Source organism: Microcaecilia unicolor, chromosome 1 (assembly GCF_901765095.1).
Source record: "Microcaecilia unicolor chromosome 1, aMicUni1.1, whole genome shotgun sequence".
NCBI lineage: Eukaryota > Metazoa > Chordata > Amphibia > Gymnophiona > Siphonopidae > Microcaecilia > Microcaecilia unicolor.
The window spans coordinates 321997061-322021736 of record NC_044031.1 but is presented as its reverse complement, the minus strand read 5'-3'; the positions used below and the strand labels follow the sequence as shown (position 1 = coordinate 322021736).

General features: G+C 42.8%; 1 long non-coding RNA gene across 1 annotated transcript in view; it reads left to right on the top strand.

Annotated features, from left to right (window-relative positions):
* LOC115460241 overlaps positions 1–24676 on the top strand; it is a 35207-nt gene continuing 10531 nt past the window's right edge. The window contains exons 1-2 of the long non-coding RNA XR_003940428.1: positions 1–176; positions 2269–2414. This is a non-coding gene — a long non-coding RNA (uncharacterized LOC115460241). The remainder of the gene's footprint in view (positions 177–2268; positions 2415–24676) is intronic.

Below are 24676 nucleotides of genomic sequence, written 5' to 3'. Positions count from 1 at the left end.
CCTCTGCAGTAGCACCCATGAGGCGTAAACTAAAATCCAGGCTTCCAGCCTTCCCACTCTCAGATGGCAGCAGTTACCATGAGTTCTCTAAAACCAGCTAGAACAAGCTAAGCAAGCCAAGCACTCGGATTTGGGAAGATCTTTGATTCCAAAGGTGGCGAGATCTTAAGCAATCGGTGGGATATTTGCTTTTCATCAATTGGCAGGGCTCTGATCTAGATAAAGGGAAGGTTTTAAGACAGTTTATAAAGGCTAAATAATATATATCTTTATAAAGATTTTCATTTAGCATTTCCTATAGGCATAAAAAGAAAGGTAAAATAAAATGCCTTAAAAAATATAGCACTTTTGCCATCATCTACAGGACCAGTGACAGTGGATATGTGAAAAGTGGGGCAGTGCCTGTGTTTACTAGAACAGCATAGTGGCTTATGGCAAAGGACTCAGACCCTGGTTAATCAGCCACAAACCAGTTTGGTTTTCAGAATATCCACAAAACATATTCCTGAAATTTTTTTCACATGCAGTAGTGTCTGTTTATAGTCAATTTATATGACTTGTTTGAAGCCTTCCAGGGCTAGATTTGACACCTCCGGCATATACAGTAGCTTCATGGTAGAACATCATGACAGAAAAAAAATGTGGTTGGAGGTTCATTCCTTCTTGCCATTCCTCTCTCCCCCCCCCCCCCCCCCCCCCATTCTATAAAAATAAAATTATATAAGAGAAATAAATAGGATATTTGATTGCAGTTATGTCTTTCTTGCTTTCTAACAGTCACGATTACCAGTGGCGTAGCCACAGGTGGGCTTGGCTCAGGCCCACCCAACAGCAGCACATGTTTAGTGGTAACTGGTGGGAATCCTAAGCTCCGCCAGCTGAAGATTCTCCCCTGATGCTAATGAAAACGCTACTGTCCATGACACCGGCACCTGCGCATGCTCAGTTTTCAGTGAATGCCTGCTGCCAAGGTGGAAAGAAGCGTTTTCCCACCAGCTGAGATTATCTTTTTTGGGGGGGAGAACACTTGGTGCCCACCCAATTCTTCCCTAGGCCCACCTAAACTCTGTTGTCTGGCTACGCTCCTGATGACTACAGCTTAAATTTGAAGATGCTCTCCTAGATAACTTTGAAAAATGCTGCCTTTTTAGCTGATGCAAAAAGTCATGTGCCAATAGCTGAGAAATTACACCACTGTAATGGATTTGATATATCACCTTTCTGTGGTACAATCAAAGCAGTTTATATTTACTATATGCAGACACTTTCTTTGTCCCTAGTGGGCTCACAATCTAAGTTGTGCACCTGGGGCCATGAAGGGTTGAGTGATTTGGCCAACATCACAAAGAGCCACAGTGGGAACTGAACCCAGTTCCTCAGGTTCTCAACCCACTGCACTAACCATTAGGCTACTCTGTAAGATAATGAGATGGAAATTTCAAGTGCACACAAATTGTGTGCTAATTGGGGGAGCCTGCTGGACACAGTGCACACAGTTTCTGCTGTAAGGGTGCCTTCACTGTGCATGTCTGAAGAAAGTGAAAGTGTCAGCACACATCTGCGCTTGAGCTGGAATGTCATTCTGCACATAAATATTAGCCTTGCAAATATTTGTTGCACAGAAAAGTTTTGTGAGGTTAGTATTTATGCACAGAACAATATTCTGGTTCATGTACAGATGTGTGCTGACACTTTCATTTTCTTCAGACGTGCACAGTGAAGGCATCCTTACCGCAGAAACTTTGTGCACTGTGTCCAGCAGGCTCCCCCAATTAGCACACAAGTTGTGTGCACTTGAAATTTCCATCATATTTTTGTTCGGACACACTCACAGTGCCATTACCTCCCATTATGTCCATTAAAGATGCCAGCTCTCATCTGATTGCAGAACAAAGAAGAATGAGGCATTTAAATCCTCAAACCTGGCAATAAATCCCATCAACCAACTCTTCCATGCTGATCCAGACCTGGTGATAATCTTCTTGCACTTTGCGTGCATTGAAATTCCCAGTTTACTTCTGTGCATTGTGGAGGAATACCTAAAAACTCCATTACCATTTTCTTTTAATATAGTAAGTGCCCATGTCTACCATGAAAGGTGACTGCCACAGTGAACCCCTTTCTGCATCATGTGACCAATAACATGCATGCAGAAGGCTTGTTAACCATGCATTTCTGCCACACGGTAACTTGCCTCACAGTGTAGGAATTGCATATTTTGCTGCATGCTTTTTGAAATGTCAAACAGCTGTGATATTTTCCCAACAGGTGCAGTAAAAACTGGTCCTTGAAAGTGGTGCAAAAAGTGCACAATGAAAGGTTCTCTTATTGAAATGACTAATTCCTACAGAAGCACCTCTCCCAAAACCTCCCAAAACAAAAGCTCCGAGTCCTACACTTACCACCCATGCAAGGTAAGTATCAAAACAGGGATTATCAAAGGGTGTGGTTTACTATTGTTGGTGTGTCAGTAAAAACAACTACCCGGGATACTGAGTCGTTTGGACAAACCTGAACATGAGGCCTCATTTATACACAGCTTCCTTAAAGCATAAAATCAGGTGTTACACAGTCCTTTGCATTCCTATGTGGCCATGCTAATATGTGTCAAAATGTCTTGACAATGTAATGATGTTGCAGTTTACGGAACTTGATGTGTTGGTACCATTGGGATACTCCCTCCTTTCCAAGGTACTTGCACATGGTAGATGAGTGTAATATATTTATTTTTTTAAAGCGTGTTGCAAAGGATTTAGAGAGCTCCCTTAGCTTATCTTCCAAAATCTCTCTCTCTCTGCTCTGGTACCCCGCTCTTCACTCAATCATTTTCAGCTACCTGGAATCTATTCCTGCAATACTCATTATTAATAGCATACAGGGTGAGGCAAAAAAAAAACCTCTACAGTTTTTTGCTGTTTTCTCATATGTATTACTATTAAACAACATTTAATAATCTTAAGCAATGTTGATGTTACTGACATTTTAGCATTACTACCTAGCAATTTTTGCATGTTATAAATGTTTGAGCTAAAACACAGTAAAATAATGTCATTCAAATGATACAATTAACAGTGTGTCTGAATTTTGCAGTGACACTGATCACAGTGCTGAGCTTCCAGTTCTTAAGGTAGATATATGCAGCCACCAAAACTTTGTTCACACAAATGTCTAGATTCTTATTTTATCCATTTCTGACACCTTGCTCATGATTGCCATTCCAATCTGAAATGCTTTAAAATAAATTATCTGTACTTTATCACCCCCATACCCAAAGATGCAAAGAAAAGTGCCAGTGAACTAACCAACTACAGGCCAGTAGCATCCATTCCCTTAATAACCAAACTAACGGAAGGATTAGTGACCAAACAACTCACAAACTATCTGATTAAGTTCTCAATATTCCACGACTCCCAGTCAGGATTTCGGTCTAACCACAGTACTGAAACAGTACTAGTTACGCTCATGACCAAATTCAAACAAATGATTGCAACTGGAAAGAACATACTACTTCTACAATTTGACATATCAATCGCTTTCGACATGGTTGATCATGGAATACTACTACATATCCTTGAGTACTTCGGAATTGGAGGTAACGTTCTCAATTGGTTCAAGGGATTCCTAACCACACGATCATACCAAGTGACATCTAACTCGACTTCAGCCACATGGATACCTGAATGCGGAGTCCCACAGGGATCCCCCCTCTCGCCGACTCTATTCAACCTAATGATGATATCCTTAGCCAAACTATTATCAAACCAAAACCTCAACCCATACATGTACGCAGACGATGTAATGATCTACATCCCATTTAAACAAGATCTAAAGGAAATTTCCAATGACATCAACCAAAGCCTCCAGATCATGCATTCATGGGCAGATGCATTTCGGCTGAAACTTAATGCAGAAAAAAACCAATGCCTAATACTCACCTCTCAACATAACAAGAACAAATTTACCGCCATTAACACACCAAAACTGAACCTTCCAACCAAGAAAATGTTCCCTTCAATGTAGAAATTAAAAAGAGTAAGACCTTTCTTCCCAAGGACTATTTTCTGTAACCTGGTACAATCAATGGTGCTCAGTCATCTAGACTACTGCAACGCACTCTACGCCGGCTGTAAAGAGCAAATAATCAAGAAACTTCAGACAGCCCAGAACACTGCAGCTAGACTCATATTCGGTAAAACAAAATATGAAAGTGCTAATCCCTTAAGAGAAAAACTACACTGGCTCCCATTTAAATAACGCATCACGTTCAAAATATGCTCCTTAGTCCACAAAATCAATCACGGAGATGCACCAGCCTACATGTCAGACCTGATAGACTTACCACCCAGGAATGCCAAAAGATCATCCCGCACATTCCTTAATCTGCACTTCCCTAACTGCAAAGGTCTAAAATACAAACTAATGCACGCGTCAAACTTTACCTACTTGAGCACACAGTTATGGAACGCATTGCCGCGTAACTTAAAAATTATTTATGAACTAACGAACTTCTGCAAACTGCTGAAGACCCATCTCTTTAACAAGGCATACCACAAAGATCAAGCAAAGTGAACACACACAACTCCTCCACATATATTAAGAACTGTCTTACAACATCTGCGTGTTATACTACTATCTTGTTTTATCATTATCATGTTGCCCAAGATCCTTCTGTAACACTAAATGTCTATTTTCTATTGTATCTCCACTATTCAAGATGTATTGTAAGCCACATTGAGCCAGCAAAGAGGTGGGAAAATGTGGGATACAAATGCAATAAATAAATAAAATAAATAAATATTAGATACAAATTATTCAAATTCAAATTATTGTTTATAAAAGTCTGTCACTGCAACATCATTAACAGTAAGCTGGTACCCCTTTTTATTTTTTCAAATAATGGTAGTTTTACAGTGCAAACATTTTTGAATACATAAAAATCGCTGGCTGGTCACGCTAAAAAGCCCTTAATTTCACTGTGTTTAAAGATAATCTTATTCCACTCAGCACATAAATGTAGATAATAACACCAAATAAAGCTATAAAATTTCACATTGACATTCCAAGTGGCTACTTTTTTTTTTGCCTCACACTGTATAAAACTATTGGTCAAATATTTTATTGAATTATTAAATATAACCAATCTAAGATCTGAATCTTTTACACTAGAAACTATATGCACCTCATTTGGCACGGTTTTCACCCTTCAGTTTTTTGTGTTGTGTTCCTTCTTTGGAAGTATCACATTAGCAGTAGAACAGGCTTGGGATAAGAATCAGCACAACATGCCTGCAGGAAAGCACCCATGGGAGGTCACTGATGTCACTATCTTCTGTGCAGAGCATTGCCTCGTGGCCTCAGAAGGAAAGACTGAGGCTATTGTGCCCCAGAAGATAACCTGGTGGCATTGTTCATCCTGGGAGGAGGTGAAGGAATTTTCCCCATCTCCCTCCAGCAAGAGGTGGACTGCAGCCAGTGGGCAGGGCGATCTGGAGCAAGGGAGGGGAAGGGGTCTTGGTATATGAACCAGCAGATGAGATTTACAAAGGGTGAATATGGTGGTTCAGCCTTTTTTCCATTCTTGCTGCCCACTGACCTGCTCCTGTGGATATGGAGCATGGAATGAAGAGGTGAGGCCTTGTCATGGCTTTTGGAAGGCAGCTATCCAAGCCTTAAATCACTTAGGACGATGGCTATACTATGGAAAACAATGGATAAGCATTGACTGAGCAGCCAGGAGTAGACTGGTGGGAATGGGTGTGGGCTGGTCTTAGATGGCCACACCAATCCCCTTGCCAGCTGGATTGGATTTGAATGGTAGGCCTGGGAGTGGGCAGGTAAGATGCTACTAGCTGTAAACTGGCTTGGGTAATATATACACAATACAGCTGCAACCTTACAGCTGTATGCCAAAAGTGGAATGTGTGTGTGTGTGGGGGGGGGGGGGGGGGGGCTGGGAAGATGTATAATGTGGGGAGGTTTGTTGAAGTGAGGGGACTCGACACAGCGTTGTGTTTCGGCCGTTGGGCCTGCATCGGGGGTCTTGTCCGCAGACTTCTGGGCGAGTGATGGTGGCAGAATCTTCAGGAAAGGATGGTCTTTGGGGGGACCATTGTGGGAGTGGGCTTGCTCGTATGTCTCACTGTGCTGCACACTTGCAGCGAAATATTTTGAATGGCATTCGGGGTGTTTCGCTGTGGGTGTGCAGTGCGGCGGGGTGCATGGGCGGGCTTGCTCCTACGGCGGTCTTTTTGAAGACCATCTTTTCCTGGGGATTTTGCCGTCATTGCTCGTTCGGGGGTCTGCGGCCGGGGCATGGCGTTGTGTCGAGTCTCTTCACTTTGGTAGACTATTCTGTATTGTACAACTTCTCAGCCTTTGGCGTCCTTGGTCGTCCTCCCACTTTTATTTTATTTCCTACTGATCCAACTTAAATGCCTGATCTCTGCAACACAACCAAACTAAAGCACGTATTAGACATAACACAACTCTTCCATTCTACGATCCCCTAATGTGGCTGTGCCACATGAACTTTATCTTACCACAGCATCACTTTGTATTTGTTCACACCAGAGTCTGCAAACGCCTCTCCGGTACTATGTAAGCCACATTGAGCCTACAAATAGGTGGGAAAATGTGGGATATAAATGTAACAAATAAAAAAATAAAATATTTATTGTGGTGGGGGGGAAGAGGAGGGAACAACAGCTGCCTGAGTTAAAACACTGAAAAGGAGAAAGATGCAACATAGTATTTACCGTATGGGATGTATTTGATTGTCCTGTAGTTTGTTTGCTGCCATTGTGGGGTTTGTTCATGTTTATGAGCAAATAAAAGATTGTTAAGGGTTAGAATTTTGAAGACCTCAATCCTGCCAAAGTTCATGGCCCAGTTTGTGCCTTTATCTTGGTGAGGTCTAAGGCACCAACAACTTCTGTGCTGCAGTTTCTAGACAGTAGGAGCTCTCCTAAGGTTCTTATGGAGGAAGCCATATTTCACTCAGTGGCTCCCTGTGCATCCATCAGATCCTTCATCAGCATACACCTTCTATTTATCAAACAGTTCATGAGTGATGGCTTCCTCTAGTGTTTTTGTTGTTTACCAGGGCTGCAAAGGGGGTTCACAGTGTGAGGGTTGTGGTTTTTCTGAAGCTGCTGCTGCCATCTTGGAGGCAGGGTGTGGTAATGTGAACGAGGGCGGGCCTGTAGCCAGGACAAACAGGAGCCACACAGTGGATAAAGGTGAACAAAATAACTTTTATTTTGAAGTGTCAGGTAGGGGTCCTGTTGAATTCATAGGTAGAGGAGAAAAGAAAACACAAACTAGTCCTTTCATACAAGAATGTCCTTCAGTGGCCTGTCCTTGCAGGGCCACAGCATGTAACATACACTGTTGGGCTCTGGTCTAGCTCCCCAGAGTTACCAGTACAATTGTTAGCAGTTCACCTAGACCAATCTGTGCCTAGCTAGATCAAAGATGTCAAGTTGCAAGGCTCCAAGTCAAACCTGTCCTACCTGACTGTTGCAATTGCAGTTCATACATAGGTGGTAGAGGCATATGCAGTTGAGCATTGCTGCTTCCCTCTGGACCTCCTTAACCTAGCTGTGCCCTTAGCTTTTATACTTCCTAGTTCCTGCCTTCTTGGCTCTGCCCCTCCCATGTCACTTCCCCCTTGGGTGGGACTACGGATCTTAAGGTGCTTCTGACATATCCTTAAGGAGAAATGGTAGCAACCTATAGATTCTCTTATACAAGGTTAGCAGTAATTCAAGTATCTACTGTAAATGCTTAGATGCTTCAATATTTTCTGATCCTATAGAACTGTTACTCTAGGAAATAACTTTGTAAGTGTGTTGGATAGCTCTGGTTCAGCTAGAAGGTGTCAATGCGGTGCTTGATTTGGCAGCACATATACTAAATTTGGAAGGTGCAAATGAGAGAATGTCTCAAACTCTTGCTCATAAGTGGAGAGAAATTTTGTTACAGCAGGATGAGAAGATCATTGGTCTGGAGTAAAGAATTCAGATTTTAAACAGAATTAAACACAATTCTGGGACACTGGTTAGTAGGGATTCCAACTAGACCAGATTCACCCGACAGGGTTGATCCAATCTTGGGCTTACCCCAGTGCATGCAGGGACTTGTTGCCTTGCTTTTCTTAGGGAATTCAATAGGGAAATCAGAATCACTAGTCCCTGCATGTAATGGAGTAAGGCCAGGACTGGAACAACCCTTTCAGGTGAATCTGGATCTAGTTGGCAATACTACTAGTTAGCCATTTGAGTAAGGAAAATGGGACACTGAAAGTGAATGTAGAATCATTAGGAAATTAATCATTTGAGATTTATTAACTTTCTAAGAGTTTTTCACTGAAGTAGTTAAACATTATTTATTGATCCCCATGGAAACTTTGCCCCCACGCCAGATGGTCTGTTACTCTATGGAAATAACTCTTCTAAGGATCATTTGAATGTGAGTGAAATCATGAAGGGTCTGAAAGATCAGGATTTTAAGAAGGCTACTTTGTACTTTTTCAGAGCACTTATTGAGCTCTTGGACCTAATTCTATATACGTCACCTAAAAAATTGGCACCGAAGGAAAACACACAGGCATATTCTGTAAACCATGCCTAACTTTGGGTGTGGTTTACAGAATACGCCTAAATCCATCCACATGACTAGAATTTAGGCACAGCCATTTACGCCAATGAAAACCTGATGTAAATGCCCAAGCCTAACTTTAGGTGTGGAACAGATTATACTGTAACACTGTGCATAAATTTTTGGAATGCTCATGACCCGTGCCATGCACCTTTTGGGATCTGCATGGCAGAATTTATGCGGACTATGTTATAGAATACGCTTAGCGAGTAGTGCTAAGCACTACCTCCACTGCATGCAAATCTTTCTCATGAATATTCATTGTGGATATCCTGAAAACCTGACTGGCTGGGTGCCTCTGTGACCAGTTTTGGGAGCCACTGTGTCAGGGGCTCAAAGTGGTGTTTGTTTTGGTGCATGACTGTAGCGTACCAAGAGCAGGCAGCAAGGGGGTGAATGGAGCAGTCGCGTGACTGTCCGCTCCGCCATTCCTTTGCCCCTTTTGATGTTACTTCCTGTTCCGGGGCAGGAGACTTGCGAAGCCAACAGCCACCGACTGCTCCATGCACCAATGCACCCCCCTGCTAGGAGGAAGGGTAGTAGGTGTGATTCATCTTGGGGGGAGGTGTAGGTTTGATGCACCTCGGGGATGGGAAGTGTGACATGCCTTGGGGGGGGGGAGTGGTGACCCACCCCTGTGGCAAGGAAGCTGTGTACGCCACTGGTGCATGAGTACATTTACTTTATTGGAATCAACACTTGTATATGCTTTCTTGGGGATTTTCCCTTTAGTTGCTATTTATGTTGTTCCAGTATTGTTGAAACTATTAGATGAAAATAATGAAATGATGTAAAAATAAAGTGAATAAAAGGGATGATGAATAGGAATGGGCTGTCAATCAACAGGAGAGAGGGAATCAAAAGTATATTTTAGAACCCTGACGCAGACAATTTGCCGAAACACGGCATATGTCAGGTCTTCTAATAAATGTGTTCCTCCACACCAGTTCTTGAGGCCCATTGTGCTTTTTTGCAGTGATGTATCCCAAGTCATTAACAACGAAAAATGAGCAGAAAACATCACATTTTGTGTTTTTTTTTTTCATTTGCCGATAATATTTTGCTGTGTTAGAAAAAAGAGCACATTATTATTTTATTTCAGGCATAATGCACAGTATTTCCTGATAATGGAATAACCATCACATATGTGCGAAGTGGTGTGCATGCGTGAACTATTGGGAAAGTGTGCATGCTCTTTGCGAAGTGCACTCCTTTTCCAAACAGTTTGCACTGTTTGCAAAAGAGTGTGCACTATTATCAGAGAACGACATTGCTTCCATTGCAACAATATGTGCAAAAAAAGAAAAAACAGATAAAACGAAACATTCTCATAAACAACAAGAGAAATGACATGAAATGAAAATTTTCTGGCTGCTCACTCCTAATGATGAGACAGAGACAGAAAGTCTTCAAGCCAATATAGTTAAACAAATCACATTTTCATTTAGCATATCTTCAGCCTCAAGATGTAATTTTCTGCAGTTTCGGGAAAGGATGAAAAGGTGATAACAACAGTGGCATACCAAGGGGGGGCAGTGGGGGCGGTCCGCCCCGGGTGCACGCCGCTGGGGGGGTGCCGTGTGCCGGTCAGCTTCGTTCGTTTCCATGCTCCCTCTGCCCCGGAACAGGAAGTAACCTGTTCTGGGGCAGGGGGAGCATGGAAACGAACGAAGCTGACCGGCGCGCGGCATCCCCCCCCAGCGGCATGCACCTGGGGGGGGTGTCCTTTTGCCAGGGGGGGGTCACGCTGCACCCGGGGGGTGAGGCGCATCAGCGATCTGCCCCGGGTGTCAGCCCCCCTAGGAACACCACCATTAGATTTTTGATAGTATAGTGCTTACAATGTCAACACAATACGTAATAGAACATTTTAATTGACAGCGAAGGGTATAAACAAAGATGGAACATATAGATAGGTAAGACAGTTAAGAGGAGTTAGAAAATAGGGTAACTAATTTAAAGAACGGTGCACATGAGGTCAGAGAGAGAAGGTTAAATCTTATCCCAGCTAGGGTAGGGGTGGATAAACATGTCTGCTGCAGTATGTGCAGCCTGTGTCATTCCTTGTGTGTGAGTGAGACTAACAAGTTAGTTACTTCTTCCATTAAAGGCCTGGTTGAAGAGTCAAGCTTTCACCTGCTTCCTGAAGTAAAGATAGTCTTGTGTTAAGTAGAGCCTTTCAGGCAGCGCATTCCAGAGTGTGGGGGCTACTCTGGAGAAGGCTCGCTTGCGGGTATCACATCGTATAATGTCTTTTGGAGAGGGTGTGGTTAGTGATAGTCCTTGAGAGGACCTTAGTGTCCTTGGCAGTGTTTAGAGGATCATCCTGTTCTTCAGGTACTCAGGACCATTTCCTTTAAGGGCCTTGAAGATCACGCATAGAGTTTTAAATTAAGCCCTGTATTGTACTGGTAGCCAATGAAGTTTTTGCAAAAATAGTATGTTGTGGTCACATCTCTTGCAACCTTCTCTATGAATCTTGCTGCAGCATTCTAAATCAATTGGAGCTGGTGCAGGCCTTTTGTAGTCAGACCATTGTATAGTGCATTGCAGTAATCCAGTCTTGATGTTATCATGGCATGCACAACTGGGATAAGATTTACCTTCTTGATGTAGGGAGAGAGGCAGTGTAGCTGTCGCAAATAGTAGCAGCAGCTCTTGAAGGTTCCTTGGACTTTGGGAAATCAGAGTAAGGGTTCAATCTAACTGTATCCCCAGGTTCCTGACTTGTGATTTGAGGGGGAGTTCGTACTTCCCAAAAGAGATTTTGATGTCAGGTATGTATTCACTTGTTTTAGGGACCCAGGGAAACTCGGTTTTACTTGGGTTCAGGCAAAGTTTGTTGTGTTTAGCCCATTCTTGAATTGATGTTAGACAGGTAATCAGTTTATTGAAGGCTGTAGGTAAGTCAGGTTCAATGGGTATGAGTAGCTGCACATCATCCGCGTAGATGTAGAACTGAGTGTCCATTGACCGAATCAGCTCAGCTAGTGGCTTGAGGTAGATACTGAACAGGTGACAGTATCGATCCTTTTGGTACCCCGCAGGTCAGTGCCCATTGTGGCGATGAGTTGCAGACAAACATTATAGATTGTTGCCTGTCTGATAGATAGGATCTGAACCAGGTAAGTACTGTTCCATTGATGCCTGTTTCTGTCAGTTGTGCTAGCATGATATCTTGATCCACAGTGTCAAAAGCTGCTGAGAAATCTAGCAGTACTAACACCAAGGCGATTATCCCATCTCTGTTTCTGTGAAGATCATCTAGTAGGAGTACGAAGACCATTCTGTTCTATAACCAGGTTTGAATCCAGATTGACATGGATCTAGCCAGTTTCTCTCTTCTAGCCAATCAATATTTTTTCATCTTTTTTTTTTTTAGTATGGTAGGACCATCATATAAAGTGCAGTGAGTCAAACCCAACAAACACAGCAATTTCAATTAAACACAGTACTGTTATTTACTGCTTTCATCTTGTTGTAATCACAAATCCCAATTTTTCTATAATTTCTTTTTACTTATTTATGCATTCTTGTATCCCACTATTATCCAGAAACAAGTTTTGGTTCAAAGTGGCTCACAATTTACATTTTGGTGCAGTTACAATAGTGTTGTGTCAATGTGGAGAGGGCATCTATAGTTTGTGTGGTTATTCATAGAGTTTTTGAAGAGATCAAATCTATCACTTCAAAAGTGGAAAAGGTAGTCGTAGCTTTTGTGTTCAATTGTAGAGTTTTGGTGATATTTTTTCATATAGTTTTTGAAGAGGTAGATTTGAAATGCATATTTAAAAGTCTTTAGTCATTTATGCACCAGTATAATTTTGTACAAAACAGTGGCGTTCCTAGGGGGGTGGACACCCGGGGCGGCGCCCTGCCCCCCCCCGATGCAGCGCGAACCCCCCCGGCGAAAGCCCCCCCCGCGAAAGAGACCCCCCCCCCGGGTGCATGCCACTGGGGGGGGGGGGTGCCGCAGCGCACGTCTGCTGCGAGTTTACTAACTTTGTTCGTTCGCTGCAGCTCCCTCTGCCCCGGAACAGGAAGTAACCTGTTCCGGGGCAGAGGGGGCTGCAGCGAACGAGAGAAGTTAGCGAACTCTCGCAGCAGGCGCACGCCGTGGCACCCTCCAGCGGCGTGCACCCGGGGCGGACCGCCCCCACCGCCCCCCCCCCCTTGGTACGCCACTGGTGCAAAAGATCTCAAAGAACTATATATAAATAGGAGTTATCTGGCAATCACTGTTCCTTGAAAATAGGGTACAGCACATACAATTCCACAAAAAAGCCAAAGCTCTGTGTCAGGACACAGCTGTATGGTGTTGCAAAATTTCAGGGCATCACACCAATTCCTTTTTTTTTTTAGAAAACCTTTTTTCTTTCAGAGAAAGCACACTTGCATTCTCTCCAAATACTCCAGGGCAGCATAACCTTTTTAAAATAGGCATGATATATGTGTCTGTGTGCCTTCCCTGACTTCTTTTTTTTTTTTAACTACCATCCCTGTGATCAAAATATTACAAAAAAAAATAAGAAGAAACAAAAGGGAAACATAATAGCAGTAAAATAAAATTACAGGGGAAAAAAGAGGACAGTAAGAAGGAGAATCCCCAGGTTCTGGTACTTGGTTGTATAATTTTGGGTTAGATTACTGGTCTGTAAGCCTATCGCATGTATTCACCACTTCTTCTGTAAAGAAATATTCCCTAATATTACTTTTGAATCTATACCCTTTTCAGCTTCTTACAATGAATGACTCATTGTTTCAAAACTACCTTTAAAAGGAAAAATACTTATCTCTTGTGCATTATTTATATCTTGGAAAGAATAATTATCATTAACACTAAAGCCTATCAGTACAGTACTGTGTGTCAGCACAAAGAGACACACCCAAGCTTTATTAAAACAGGAACCAGGACCGGGGAGTCTCAGTGAAGCTCAGGTGTCTGTGAGGAATGTGAAACCAAACTGTGGTGAGCAATGTTGGGGGAATAGAAGACGCCATGTGTGTGTATGTATGTGTGTGTGTTTGGTGGTGGTGGGAGGAATTGGGGTTGTATGATTTAAAAAAAAAAAAACAACAACCTTCAGAGAGCCAAATGTGACTTTATTGGATGCAGCCAAGTGAACAATGAATGTCCATCATCAGCATGATTTAAAGTTTAGAAGCTTGAGAGAGGAGCTGTGTGGAGGTGTTTGAGAGCAAAAAAAAAAAAGAGAGAGAGAGAGACTGGGCCACTCCTTGGACTATGGTACAGCTTGATGCCCCTAAAGCAAGGAGGAGGTGTGACTCATTGATGCCTGCAGAGCTAGAAGCCACACCTTCTGGATGGGGTCCAGCTGGGAAGGAAAAATTGTTTGCTTGCACAAAACTGTGCAAGTCAAGTCATAACAAGCTCCTCAGAGGAGACAGTCCCATTTATAATAAAGACTTGAGTGAGTGAGAACAGCAAGAGTTGTTCTTTCTTGTTCAGTTTGCACATAGGCCTTTTTATCCCAGTGTGTTTTCCGACACATTCCAAGACCATCCAGCTGTGAAGCAAAAGAATAGACTTAACCACATATAAGGAAAACAAATTGAAATATCAGACGATTAGTGCCACCACAAGTCATGCTGAGACTGTTTAAAGCCAAATCGGTATAAAACACTGATTTCATTAAAATTTGCCCCTTTAACTACATTATGTCGTAATATTTGTTGCTTCTTGTAATTTTAATTGTCCATTGTTTTTCGACGGGTTCCATTTCTGTCCATACCGCACTGTGAAGGTTCATTCTTTTGTTGTGGAAAGGTAATTCAGTAAAATCTCAAATGTTTGATTTTCTCTTTCTTCAAGCAAACCAAAACGAAGCTGCCACATATTTGTCAATCTTCCAGAAGACAAGAGAGTGTGATAAAAAGCAGTTACATAAGCTGTGACTCCAGACACAAAAAGAGCAGGTCGATTGGCCTGTGATGACCACAAGGATATCAACAATAGCTGCTGAATGCATGCTGTATAATGAATACAATCTTTCTTTCCATTTTTATTTATTTTGACATACTACTACTACTACTACTTAACATTTCTAAAGCGCTACTAGGGTTACGCAGCGCTGTACAGTTTAACAAAGAAGGACAGTCCCTGCTCAAAGGAGCTTACAATCTAAAGTTGGGGCAGTCAAGATTTCCTGAATAGAGGTATAGTGGTTAGGTGCCGAAGGCGACATTGAAGAGGTGGGCTTTGAGCAAGGATTTGAAGATGGGCAGGGAGGGGGCCTGGCGTATGGGCTCAGGGAGTTTATTCCAAGCATGGGGTGAGGGGAGGCAGAAAGGGCGGAGCCTGGAGTTGGCGGTGGTGGAGAAGGGTACTGAAAGGAGGGATTTGTCTTGAGAGCGGAGGTTACGGGTAGGAACATAAGGGGAGATGAGGGTAGAGAGGTAAGTTGGGGCATAAACTGAAATCAGGATTATTGCTTCGTAGATTAGAGGAGTCATCTAGACAATCGAATTTTTCCTTTCACTGAGTGCCCTTGTACTCAGGTCAGGGCTGTGGAGTCAGAAGCAATTTTAGGTGGAGTCAGAGTCGATAAAAATGTACCGACACCAACTCCAGCTTCAAAATAATATCTTAAGTATATTGTAGATTTTCATTTTACAGTATTTTATTTTTTGATCAGGTTCTTTGTTCAGACTTCAAATAATTATATTTTGTGGTTTATAAGTCCTAATTTTGTACATAAAGAAATATCCTATGTTTCTGTAATTAATCAGATTTCTCTTTGATGTACTATATACATAGTAGGAGTCAAAGATATGGTATATTGACGTCACAACCCTGACTCAGGTACACCCTTTCAGCCCTAATAAGTTTGACCACTGAAACATTTGCACCCGCTAAACCACATCTGTGTCCCTTTTCTGTGACCCCGGCCCAGACCTCCTCAGTAAACATGAAGAAATTAGCTACTTCCACCTTGCACAGAAAACCCTCAGTGGCCAGTGGCTTAGTGGATCTCTGTGATTACACTGATCTTTACCAGTTGAGAATTACTGTCATTGATGTCCTTTGTTCTGTGTTAACAAACTTAATTTTACTAATTTTTTTTGTGAATGTGCTATTTCTTTCCTATCAGAACTATGGAGTTCCTTTCTAATTCTGTTTTGTTGAGATTGTAAACCACTTTGACCTGCATGCCAGCTACTACTACTATTACTATAAATCATTTCATGAGAGGACATGAAATGAGATTGAAGGGGGGCAGACTCAGGAAAGATGTCAGGAAGTATTTTTTCACAGAGAGGGTGGTGGACGCTTGGAATGCCCTCCCGCGGGAGGTGGTGGAGATGAAAACGGTAACGGAATTCAAACATGTGTGGGATATGCATAAAGGAATCCTGTGCAGAAGGAATGGATCCTCAGAAGCTTAGCTGAAATTGGGTGGCGGAGCAGGTGGGGGGAAGAGGGGTTGGTGGTTGGGAGGCTAGGATAGGGGAGGGCAGACTTATACGGTCTGTATCAGAGCCGGTAATGGGAGGCGGGACTGGTGGTTGGGAGGCGGGAAATACTGCTGGGCAGACTTATACGGTCTGTGCCTGAAAAAGACAGGTACAAATTCAAGGTAAGGTACAAATTCAAGGTAAGGTATACACATATGAGTTTATCTTGGGCAGACTGGATGGACCATGCAGGTCTTTTTCTGCCGTCATCTACTATGTTACCAGTCGCAGCGCTTCACAAATGAACATGAAGAAAAGACAGTCCCTGCTCAAAAGAGCCTGCATGCCAGCTGAAGGCAGTCTAGAAAATGTGAATAAACATAATAATGGTTGCAATACTAATGTTTGGCTGTGGGTAATTCACTCAAAATAATTACCTTCGCATAGGAGCCGACTCTGTGGGTGCTTGAGCACCCCCAATATTGAGAAAATTCCTTGTATGTGTCCGGGGAAGAGTTATTTCCACTGGGCTTAGCACCCCCAATAATTTTCAAAAGTTGGCTCCTATGCCTTCCAGGCTGCTACATGCCTCACTAGTAACCACCAGGTGCTTCTAAAATGACCTCCCATATATGCTGAAATCAGTCACAAGGATAAAATAAAAGGATAATAACTAATGCATGCAACAAATAACAGTAGAGTGATAAGATCTAAGCTAAAAACAGAGCTGTTTTTAAAAAACTGTGCTTAAAATTGTAATATTATCTGACTCCCATTTTAAGATGTCTGATGTTCAGAAAAAGGAATAGTAATGCTATGAAAATGTATTGCTCCCATTTTAATGTTTTATATTTTTGATGTATTTTGTTTTATGACTGTATGTTTTATTTTGATATCTGCCTAGAAGGTTTAGATAGCACAAAATATACATTTTTAAATTAAATAAAATCTGTCAGTTCAATATACAATATTGAATGCTATCAATATTTTTATTAAATGCCATCTGTGGTGGTAAAAAAAAACATATATCTGGATATTAAGGGCTACCCTATCTGCATAGGGCCAGATTCTATATAAGGCACCTAAAAAAATCGACGTGGAAAACATTTTCGCCTAAGTGTATTCTATAAGCAGTGCCTAGATTTAGGTGCGGTATATAGAATATGTTTAGTTGATATCACAGCACCTAAAACTACATGCCTCCATTTACACCAACAAAAACATAGCATAAATCCCTGCATGTAGATTTACACACACTGGTCCATATTCTATAACTACACATGTAAATTTTGGAATGCCCATGAAATGGCCATTTCCTCGCCCATAGCCATGCCCCTTTTGAACTGCACACTTTAGAATTTAGGCGCAGTTCATTACAGAATTCTCTTAGTGAGTTGTGCACGTAAATTCTAATTATTGCCAATTTGTGCTCATTATTGCTTGTTAAGTGCTGTTAACACTGATTAGCTTGTTAAGCCAATTAAGTTATGCACGTTGTTATAGAATACTAGTAAAAAAGGCCCGTTTCTGACACAAATGAAACGGGCGCTAGCAAGGTTTTCCTCGGAGTGTGTATGTTTGGGAGAGTGTATGTGAGAGTGACTGTTTGAGAGTCAGAGTGAAAGTGTGAGTGTGTGAGAGAGAGAGTGAGTCTGGGTGTGAGTGTGTTTGTGAGAATGAGAGTGTGTGCAAGTGTGTATGTGAGACACAGTGTGAGAGATAGTGTATGTGTGTGGGCGAGAGAGAGAGTGTGTGTGAGACACAGATTCTCTGTGAGAGTGAGTGTATGAGACCAAGCGAGTGTGTGAGTGACTGTGTGGCACATAGAGAGTGAATGTGATACAGTGTGAGACAGAGTGTGTGAGAGTGAGAGTCAGAAAGACATTGTATATGAGAGAGAGAGTGTGAGCCCTGCCCTCCCAATCCATGCCCATCTGTCCCCTGCCCCCTCCATTCATCCTTTTCCAGCAATTCCCCTCTCTCCCTGAGCCCTGCCCTCCCAATCCATGCCCATCCATGCTCCTCTGTCACCTGTCCCCTCCATTCATCCCTATCCAGCAATTCCCCTCTCTCCCTGAGGCCTGCCCTGCAATCCATATCCATCCATGCCCATCTGTCCCCTCCATTCATCCCTATCCAGCAATTTTCCTCTCTCCCTGAGCCCTGCCCTCCCAATCCATGCCCATCCATGCTCATCTGTCCCCTGCCCCCTCCATTCATCCCTATCCAGCAATTCCCCTCTCTCCCTGAGGCCTGCCCTGCAATCCATATCCATCCATGCCCATCTGTCCCCTCCATTCATCCCTATCCAGCAATTCCCCTCTCCCTGAGTCCTGCCCTTCCAATCCATGCCCATCCATGCTCCTCTGTCACCTGGCCCCTCCATTCATCCCTATCCAGCAATTCCCCTCTCTTCCTGAGGCCTGCTCTGCAATCCATATCCATCCATGCCCATCTGTCCCCTCCATTCATCCCTATCCAGCAATTCCCCTCTCTCCTTGAGTCCTGCCCTCCCAATCCATGCCCATCCATGCTCCTCTGTCCCCTGCCCCCTCCATTCATCCCTTTCCAGCAATTCCCCTCTCTCCCTGAGGCCTGCCCTGCAATCCATATCCATCCATGCCCATCTGTCCCCTCCATTCATCCCTATCCAGCAATTCCCCTCTCTCCTTGAGTCCTGCCCTCCCAATCCATGCCCATCCATGCTCCTCTGTCCCCTGCCCCTTCCATTCATCCCTTTCCAGCAATTTCCCTCTCTCCCTGAGCCCTGCCCTCCCAATCCATGGCCATCCATGCTCCTCTGTCCCCTGCCGCCTCCATTCATCCTTTTCCAGCAAGTCCCCTCTCTCCCTTCCATGACCCCCCCTCGCATCCATGCTCCTCTCTCTCCCATGTCCCAGCCTGGCCCGCCCTTTTCTCCCCCCCCCCTTCGCATCCATGCTGTCGTTTCTCCCCCTGCCCTCCCGCTCCCATTGTTCTACTTTACTGGCCACCCTCTTCTCTCCCCCCAACATCCCTTTTTATTTTTTTCTTCTTTTTAAATTTACCTCCGTGGCGGTTCCGGCAGCGAAGCGTCAGGGAAGGAGGCGGTGCTCCCGACGTCTAGCTTTCCCTTCGTTGTGTTCCGCCTTCTTTTGACGTCATCCTTGACGTCAGAAGAAGGCGGAACACAGCGAAGGGAAGGCTAGACGTCGGGAGCGCCGCCTCCTTCCCTGATGCTTCGCTATCGGATTTGTTTGGTTTTTTTTTCCGCCCTCTACGTCATGACGTTTGACGTGAGGGCGGGGCAGAGACAGCTGGCTGGCTGGCTTGAAGGCTTCACACCACGAATCCGCGAACCCTTCAGCCTGGGAGTGACGTCAGGTGGCTTCAGAACGTTGTCCTCAGAACGTTGAGGGTGCGTTTTATTATATTAGATGCCTGGATTTTGGCATACATCTCTAGGTGCGCAGTATAGAATCCGGGGGATAGTGACCGGTGCTAAATATCCAAATAAGGCAGTCAGCGCCAAATTTATCTGGATAGTGGCAATATTCAGTCTGCTATCCAGATAACTTAGGACTCCCTTCTATCTGTTGTAAGTTATCCAATAGCAATATAACACTTAGATACATGTGAGGGGAGATTGACTCCCAAATAAACACTGCTGTATTGCTTAAATAATAATAAATGTTTATTGCTGATTTTTGTTTTTAAAAAGGTATCCAATAGCACATGGAATATTGCCACTATCCAGATAAATTCTGGTGCTGGCCTGGCTCTGTCCATGTTTCTCCCCAGCCTAAGTGCATAAAGGGCAATTCTATAACAGGGGTCTAGAATTTAGCATTCAGAGGGTGCTCTGTAAGACCTTATTCTATAAGGAATGTAGGTGCCTACTTTCCTTTATGGAATATTAGCCTAAATGGGTATTAACATGCCTAACATTTAGACATGATCACTTATGCCAGCCAGGGAGCTGGTGTGTTAGTATGTGCTGAAGGAAAATGTGTAACCTGCAGTATTCTGTAAGCTATGTGCAGAAGTTGTTTGGATTCTGCCCATGATCTGCCCAGACTCCACCTGTGTGTACTACAGAAAAGCACTTAGGCAGCATGCTAGCATGTACACATTTAAATGTGCACTTATTTGCATATATGCAAGTATACAAAACAGTTATATGCGTAATGCATATGTAAATATTAGTGCCCGTGTTACAAAATTGCCCTCATAGTATTGAGGAGGTCAGTAAGATGTTCAGAGCCTTGTGTACCTGCTAGAGACTGTGCTGGTGACGCTGGACCCAGGGATCAGGCCAGAGGCCAGTAAGAGTTGTAGCTGAGCTGAGGGACATTCATGTAGGTTGTGGCCCTGCAGGAGCAGGCCACCCGAAGACCCTGTTATGTTTACAGAACTAGCTTTGAGTATTGTTTCCTCCCTTCCTGTGAAGTGAACAGGAGCCCTTACTGGACACCTTTAATAAATATTATTTGCTTCCACCATAGTTTGCTGAGTGTGTGTGGTTTGTCTTCACCCTCTCTCCCTTTACCACAGTGGGCTACTGTTAAGATGTGTTATTTTGCTGTTAACCCAGATTATTAGTAACTAGGTCTCATTGCATAAAATGGGATCTATGCTAAGATAGCATGAGTTAGTGGTAGAATAACACATCTTAATAGTAGCCCAAGTTGATAACCACACCCCTTATCCGGATAGCAGATGCTGTTATCTGGATGTTTAAGTTCAAAGTCTTATTTTAGGAGTATTGAAAACACCTTTAGTAGTTCACCCATCTCCCAGTACTGTACAGCAGTGGCGTAGCCACAGGTGGGCTTGGGTGGGCCAGGGCCCACCCATTTATGGCTCAGGCCCACCCAACAGTAGCACATGTTTAGTGGTAACTGGTGGGAATCCCAAGCTCTGCCAGCTGAAGATTTCCCCCTGATGGTAACATAAACGCTACTCTCCATGACACCAGCACCTGCGCATGCTCAGTTTTCAGTGCATTCCTGCTGCCAAGGTGGAAAGAAGCGTTTTCCCATCAGCTGAGATTTTTTTTATTTGGAGTGGGGGAGAACATTTGGTGCCCACCCAATTCTTGCCTAGGCCCACCCAAAATCTGTTGTCTGGCTACGACCCTGCTGTACAGTCTTAAATCACTTGCATAGCAGACAGCAACAACTTTCCAGAAAAAGTGCAAACTAACAGCTTCAGTTTACGACAGATTTGTAATTATCTATTTATGTTTTAATAAATGGTAAAAGACTCATTAATGAGTACCTCCTTAGATTTCTTCCTGTTTGTGGAGTGTTTCTCTGCTCTTTTCCCCGATCATGGCAAAATTTCCTGTTGATAATAACCTCACACACTTAAATTCAGAAAGCACATTCCATGCCAGTTGCAGGCTGTCCTGTGGTGAATAGATGAAGGATACACATGAGGAACTAATCCTGGTGCAGAAGGAATTTTATCCACACCTTTTAGAATAATATCATTGATTGAGTTTTCAGATTTTTGTTTGCTTATTTGTTTAAACTAGAGTCATTGCATGCAGCGATGAGGCCCTTAATTAGATTCCTTTCTACAGTGCCGGATAGCCATCTGCCACTGAGAGAATAGCACAGGTACTGTGAGAGGACTTCCAGAGAGGGATAGAACTTCACTGGTAAGTATTGCTGGGAATTGCTTTTAAACTTGCGGAAAGGAAGGCTTAGAGTTAAATAGGTAACCTGAGTGGCTTTATTTTAAATTACCCAGCTGACTTAGCACAGGCAGTTTAAGGATTCATTTGGTTTTTTTTTTGTTTTTTTAGCATTTAAAGTCTCTGTTACAGTTTCATAAGCTATCATTTAAAGGGACTATTTTAAGGCATAGCTAATAGCCACAGGAAACCTAAGTTTAGACTCTAATTCCCTGCCACCCACCCCTGGACTGATCTTTGATTTATAGGCCCTTAAACCATTTGGGAGGCTAGAAATTTAATTAGGGCCTCTCTACTTCGTCCATAGGGGCCAATATTCACACCATGGGCAGGAGCCCAGCTAACTCCCACAGTCGGCGCTCAGCCTGGATATTTAATGCCGAGCTATTTCCGGTGACAGGCATTGAATATGTGGTTTATTTTTAGCTGGCTTAAAGTTAACTGGTTAAGTCAATATTCAAAAAGAACCAGTTAAATTTAAACCGGCTAAAGATATATCAGCTTTAAATGGTCAAATGTGGCCTCTAGCCAGTATCTCCTAGGCACTAACTGGAAATATTCAGTGGGCATGACATTGAGGACCCCTTTTACTAAGCTGTGTAAGGCTCTACGTGCACCCAATGAGCGCCAAAATGAACTTAACTGCCCGACTACCGCGTGCCTCTTGCAGTAATTTCATTTTTGGTGCGTGTCCACTATGCACATCTGAAAAATATTTTTTATTTTCTGCCATGCGTATCGGATGCACGCGAAGTGTCATCTGATGCACGTAGGTCGTTACTGCGCAGATTCCTTACTGATTAATCTATGGCTGGTGGTAAAGTCAGACACCCAAAATGGACGCACGGCAATTTTGATTTTGCCATGTCCACTTTCAGGCAAAATTTTTAAAAGGCCTAAAACCCACGCCACACTATCGCAAGTCACTTTTTACCGCAGTTTAGTAAAAGGACCCCTTAATGTGAGCAACTACAAAGTGGTGCATGTAGGAAAGAGGAACCCAAACTATAGCGATGAGATGCAAGGTTCCACACTGGGAGTCACAGTTGGTGATAAGTGGAAACCCTCTGCTCAGTGTGTAGTGGTGGTAAGAAAGCAAATAGAATGTTGGAAATTATTAGGAAAGGAATGGAAAACAAAAGTGATAACATTATAATGCCTTTGTGTTGCTCTATGGTGCAACCACACCTCGAATACTGTGTGCAATTTTGGTCACTGCATCTCAAACAAAATATAGCAGAATTAGAAAATGCACAGAGAAGGGTGACAAAAATGAGAAAGGGGATGGGATGACTTCTCTATGAGGAAAGCCTAAGGAGGCTAGGGTTCTTCAGCTGGGAGAAAATACAGCTGAGGGGAATTATGATAGAGGCCCAAAAATACTGAATGGAGTGGAATGGGTAGATGTGAATCGCTTGTTTACTCTTTCCAAACATATAAGGACTAAGCTACTTAGTAGTAAATTTAAAACAAATCAGAGAAAATATTCCTTCACTCAACATGTAATTAAACTCTGGAATTCATTACCAGAGAATGTGGTAAAAGCAGTTAGCTTAACAGAGTTTTAAAAAACAGTTGGGCAAGTTCCTACAAATCAAGTTCATAAGTCATTATTAAGATGGACTTGAGAAAATTCACTACATATTCCTGGGATAAGCAGCATAAAATCTGTTTTACTATTTTGGTATTTTGCCAGGTACTTGTGACCTGGATTGGCCACTGTTGGAAACATGATACTGGACCTGATGGACCTTCGGTCTGTCCCAGTATAGCACGCTTATGTTCTTATGAAAGGAAATTGCTGCACAGGAGAGATGATACTGTAAGGAACTACTTTTTCTTTCCTGCTGCTACTGGGGGTAGAGGCTGCCAGAGCTGATGTGAAGCAGTAAAATTACCAGTGCAGAGTACGTTCACCTACCACACCGCTTCCAATATTGACTTCTTATTTATCATTTTTCCAATTACCCCCTTTTGGAAGCTTTCTTTTTCTAGTACCTTCTGATGGGAGATCAACATCTCCTTTCTCCTCTCTGCAGTTGTAATCCCTTGTTCAAGGATACCTGTATTAGGAAGACGTATAACAGCTGGCAGATTACTTTCTAGGTTCTGGTTCACATGTGAATAAGGCTTTCCAAAACTGAGTCCAATTTATTTATGTATGTATTTATTTGATTATATTTAATAGCCTCCTGCAAACAAACTGCTCTTGCAGCAGGAAACAGTTATAAAATCTCACAGACTGGGAAAAATACATTAAAACATAATGGAAAGCCATCAAACACCAAAAGCTGGTATGAATAGCCAGGGTTTCACAAACTATCAAAAGCCCAATTACCTCTTGTGCCTGAGGAGGAGGCAAATTCCAAAGATTTGGATCCATACATCTCTAGGCTTCAGTTTGGGCCCACACTAGGCCTACCTAAAAGGATATTCTAAGAAGAACATACAAAACTGGGGTTCCCATACTGCTGGACTCTCACACAAATATAAACTGGGGCCAGCCCATGCATGCTTTTGAAAAAAGGAAAACAGGCAATTTTAAGTTATCCACTGGGCCACTGGCAGCCAATAAGGCTTAAGAAAAACTGGTGTAATATGTTTAGGGCTAAAGTTGATTTGTTTTTGTTTCTTTGCTTTACTATTGAGATGATACAGGAGGAACTAATCACAAGCAATTTGTGAAACCACAGATTATGAGGCAGACATGAAAGGAAAAACAAGAAGTGACAGCAGGAAAGTCCTTTGTCAGTTATATTCAGTGTTGCCCAAGTTACTTTGTAAAAGTAATATATTGCACTTACTATTTACTTGTTTAATAAAAGTAATATTAAGTTACTGTGATTCTAGATAAAGTAATGAGACATTAGATTACTCATTAGTGGGAAAAAGTAATGATTAAAGTTATTTCATGAAGTTCCA